The 4,983-nt window shown below is 35.4% G+C and overlaps 1 long non-coding RNA gene across 2 annotated transcripts in view; it reads right to left on the bottom strand.

Annotated features, from left to right (window-relative positions):
- The window catches only part of LOC128249033 (uncharacterized), a 42,107-nt gene that overhangs the window by 30,966 nt on the left and 6,158 nt on the right, over positions 1-4,983 (bottom strand). The gene's annotated exons all lie outside the window — the stretch shown is intronic.

Raw genomic sequence — 4,983 nt, 5'->3', positions numbered from 1 at the left:
TTTAAGATGTCCAAAAAGAGAGAAAGAATGATTTCCAATAAAGATTCATCATAGTCATAAAAGACAGCCAGAGCAAGTAGCAAGAATAGGAAAATAGTAGTTGAAAAATATCATTATAGGTATAAATATACCATAAACAATTATAGAAAAATGGAGGAGAAAATGATGTTACAGCAAAATTAAATCTAATACAAAATAGGATTCAATGCATACGCGCGTTTCAAAGAACAATGCAAATATGTAAAACAAAATTTATAACCATAGTAATTATAATTAAATTTATGCATTGTCATTTTTATCACTGTAAAGAATTTTTGTAAGGACATCAAAAAAAGGTTTAATAAAATAAAGTAAAGTAAAATAAGATATAATAAGGGGGAATACAAATGGGGTATTAGGGAAAAAATTGGATATTTACAAGCAAGTAAAAATGGAGAATTAATGGTTAATAATTAACTTATTAACTTATTGATAATCATTCATACAATTGTTTCAATTAATACCCAATTAATAAATTACAAATTTATGTAATAAATTTGGATTTATAAGTTATGAGCAAAATATCATCAGGGAAATATTAGACATTTAAGAATTACATGGTGAACAATTTGTTCTTTCCAACAGACTGAATATACAAAATTGTTTTTATTATTTAGTGTATGTGTGAGTCTTAATGGATTAGTTTAAATATAATAAAGTATAAAATAAAGGTAAAAATGAAAAATAGAATTATATATCTATATATATCATCATCATCGTTTAACGTCCGCTTTCCATGCTAGCGGACGTTAAACGATGATGATGATGATGATGATGATATATATATATATATAATTCTATTTTATATATATATATATCCATATGTATATAAAAGTAGATATATGAATGTTATAAATATTTATGCCCATTGGTTAAACTAATTTGAATTTGTGTTTATGTGTGAAAGCATTTCAAAAAAATATCAAATCATCATCATCATCATATATATATATATATACATACAAGGTGGTACCCAAAAGAAACTGGAATTTTGCAATGTTATTTTATTCACTTAGTTTTAAATGTTTACACTTTTCTCACCTTCAAAGTATTCTCCATTTGAAGCAATGCATCAGTCCAGATGTGTTTTCCACTGTTGGAAGCAGTGTTGGAACTCTTGTGAAGTGATGCCTTTTAACACCTCCATCATTTTTTTTCTTCACCTCTTCCACATTTGAAAATTTCATAGCACCAGCTTCCATCACCAGTGATGACCTTCGAAAAATGTCCAGATCAACTTTCAACTGTTCTTTCAATTCATCACCCGCATTCAGTCGTGATCTTCTGTGAGCAAGCAGGGCACAAATTTTGCTGCAACTCTTTTCATTCACAATTCCTTGCACAAAATTCGTTGGCAGGAGCTCCAGGACCCACCAATCATATCAACAAGTTTGTCAATTGTTTGGTGATGCTCCTCCAAGATCAGTTCATGAATCTTCATAATGTTTTCATTTGTTTGGGAGGTCGACAGTTGCTCTGAATGAAGATGGTCTTCAAGCAACAGGTGACCATTTCTAAAGCGTGAAAACCACTCGTAAACTTGTGTTTTGCTATTGACAGCATCCTTGTAAGCCGTTTGAAGCATGAGAACTGTTTCAACTGCCGTTTTCCCCACCAGAAAACAAAATTTCATAGAAGCACACTGTTCCTTCATTTCAGCCATTGCAAAAATCGAGAAATGAGAGAAGCACTGCAAAGGAAAGACATACCACGTGGCAGTACGACCTCACCTGATGCTGCTGGTTGGCAGATTGATGTCTGAGGGTTGCATCAAGCGGTCTCTAGTTGTAGAAGCCTGATCTACAACAGGCTTGTCTCACAGAGAGCGTTTCCAGTTATTTTGAGGTGGTATCAAAAAGTTCCTGGATTAATTCTGTAGTATACCAACAGACGGCAGCATATGGTTGTGTGTGCAGTGAAAGCTAGCAATGACTTTCATGAGGCAGTGTACGAAGTGACATCACTGTGTTTACTTCGCAAGTTGTGAAATTTGTGTTTTTGTGATCACATGTATGCTGTAGTCAATGATTTTGTCATGGACAGGAACAAAGAGCCAACGTGAAATTTTGTGTTAAACTTAGAATGTCTGCCACAGAGACATTGAGCATACTTCAGAAAGCTTACAGTGACGAGGTAATGGGCCATATGCAATGTTTCGAGTGACATTGGTGCTTTAAAAGTGGAAAAACATCCCTGGAAGATGATGAACGATCTACAAGGCCTGCCATGAGCATCATCTCCAGAAATGTGATATTGTTTATCAAGAATTCATCCACAGGGCCAGACTATCAATCAAGAGTTTTACTGTGACGTTTTGAAGTGTTTGAGGTAGGACATTCAGCAAAAGCGATCAGATCTGTGGAGTGGGAAAAATTGGATTCTTCACGATGACAATGCACCCTGTTGCCGAGCTCTCCTCACTCATGAGTTTTTCAACAAAAACAACATGGTATCACTTCTGCACTCACCCCATTCACCAGATTTAGCACCTACAGACTTTAATCTCTTCCCCCAAGATGAAAAAGCAGCTCAAAGGTTACTGTTTTAACACCATTGTCAAGACCCAGAGCGAATTGCAGAAGGTCCTCAACTCATTTATGGAAAAGGACTTCCAAACCTAATTCCAAAAAGTGGCAGGAACGCTGGGACTGGTGTATTGCTTTGCAAGATGATTATTTTGAAGGAGATGACATTAAAACTTATGTAAATAAGTTATTTTTTATTAAACATGACTAGTATGGCAATGAGCTGGCAGAAACGTTAGCATGCCGGGAGAAATGCTTAGTGGTATTTTATCTCTCTTTACATTCTGAGTTCAAATTCCACCAAGGTCAACTTTACTTTTCATCCATTCGGGGTTGATAAATTAAGTACCAGTTGCATACTGGGGTCGATCTAATTGACTGGCCCCCTCCCCTAAAATTCTGGGCCTTGTGCCTAGAGTAGAAAAGATTAAACTTGACTAGTCTTGGAACTTTTTGATACCATTGCATACATGTGTGTGTTTATATATATGTACATGCATATATTTCATTTGAGATACGTTCCTCATCCTCAATATTGCTCTCTCCACATACATTCTTCATTGACCTGATCTCTAACACCAAATCATCTCACCTTCTGCACCGCCATATATCACTCACCACCCACTTCATGCTCTTCACCTACTTCTCTCTCCAGTTTCTCCACACTCTCGCAACTTCTCCAATCACATCATCATTGTCATCATCATCATCTCTCTCTCTCTCTTTCTTTCCTCATCCCTCTCTCTCTCTCTCTCTCTCTCTCTCTCTCTCTCTCTCTCTCCAATCTTTCCCCTGTCTTCTGCATCATTATTACAGTTCTGCTGCTCTTCACCACATCTGCACCCTGTCAACCCTATCCAATCTCTATAATTATTACCTATTTCCCCTACTTATCCACTTCACACTTGTTCTTAATTCATTATGTTCACCCACCCACCCTCTCACTCTCCTTTACAACTTGCAACTTCCACTGATTCTTCTGCTCTCATTCACTTCGACTCACCTCATGCTTCAAGAATTCATAGACACCTCATCACTGCTTTTTCCTCTCTTCCCTGCTCCACCCAGATCACCCCATCCCCTCTCCTAGGATGTGAATAGTTATGTAGTCCCTCAACAGCATTTTTTATCACTGCACCCCTTTTATTATTATTTTACTGTGGTGGACCCCTGTAGCCTCTTGGTGTTCAAAAATTAGTTTTATAGATACTTCTTTCAAAATTCCTACATTGTTTTTCTTACATTAACTTGTGTAGGTTGAACTATGTAATATGTTAGAGAAAGAAACCTAACTGTTTTTCCAATAAATACATCTAAATCAAAACTTTTTCATGGACCCTTAATATACTGTTGTGTGTACCCAATTTACTACTTTGCTTGTATGGACTCCACAGGAGCCATATGGACCCTGGTTGAGAATCAGTGCTCTAGAGCAAGAAACCCATTTGACTCTGGTCCCTTCTCTCATACTTTAACCCTAAAGCATTTAAACCAGCCATATCCGGACAAAATAGTCTATCTGTTTTATGTTCAAACTGGTCTGATTTTGCTTCTGATATCTTACCCTACAATATCATTTTAAAAATAAGCAGTCACATCATCAAAATCTTGACGCTACGAGATAGTGTATAATCAATACAAAAGAAAGTGAACAAATAAGTATTACATTTGACTAATACATAAGTGTGTAATATATAGTCCTATGCAGTTGAAATCCAGTAAATCCAATCAATAATGATCATTTCATTAGGAGTAAATAGAATATAAAGAAACTCAGGAGGTATGAAATGAATATGTTTATTTCACTAGTTACATGTCTGGGCTTGTGTATATAAATTAAATAGTACTGGAGTACATTATACAAGTTAATACAAGTATAGAAGGCTAGCTCATCAGATCCATAGAATATTATGGTTACATCCATTCATCAACTCCAATATAAACATACAAATAGTCATCTTCATATAATATTTCGAAGTGTATGATATTATACATGAAAATAACTCTTTTTCCATGATGTTGGCTGTGAAACAATCATAATCTCATAGATATCAACTGGTGAAAGAAATATATTCATCTCATACCTCCTGACATTTTTTATATTCTGAGTGTGTGTGTGTGTGTGTGTGTGTGTGTGTGTGTGTAATCAGTCAGTAGTTCATAAATTCAAAAAGAAGCACACTTTAAAACTTTAGAGCAATAATATTTAGAAGGTTGTTTGTTATGGCTGGTCAGGGAGTGGTTATTGGTTTCACACCTATGAAGCTCTTAGTGGTATAGGCAATTCAACAGAGGCAGGTAACTAATGACATTTGAAGATGTCAATTTTGTTTTTTAAAGAAAGGGAGAAAAAAAAAAGACAGGAAGGGGCACAAAAGAGAAAGAGAAAGAAAAAGAAAAAATGAAAGTGCTTTTCATC

The sequence above is a fragment of the Octopus bimaculoides genome, chromosome 11 (assembly GCF_001194135.2).
Source record: "Octopus bimaculoides isolate UCB-OBI-ISO-001 chromosome 11, ASM119413v2, whole genome shotgun sequence".
In the NCBI taxonomy this organism is placed as follows: Eukaryota; Metazoa; Mollusca; class Cephalopoda; order Octopoda; family Octopodidae; genus Octopus; species Octopus bimaculoides.
Note: the sequence above shows the minus strand (reverse complement) of the source record. Positions and strands in the feature narration are given on the sequence as shown.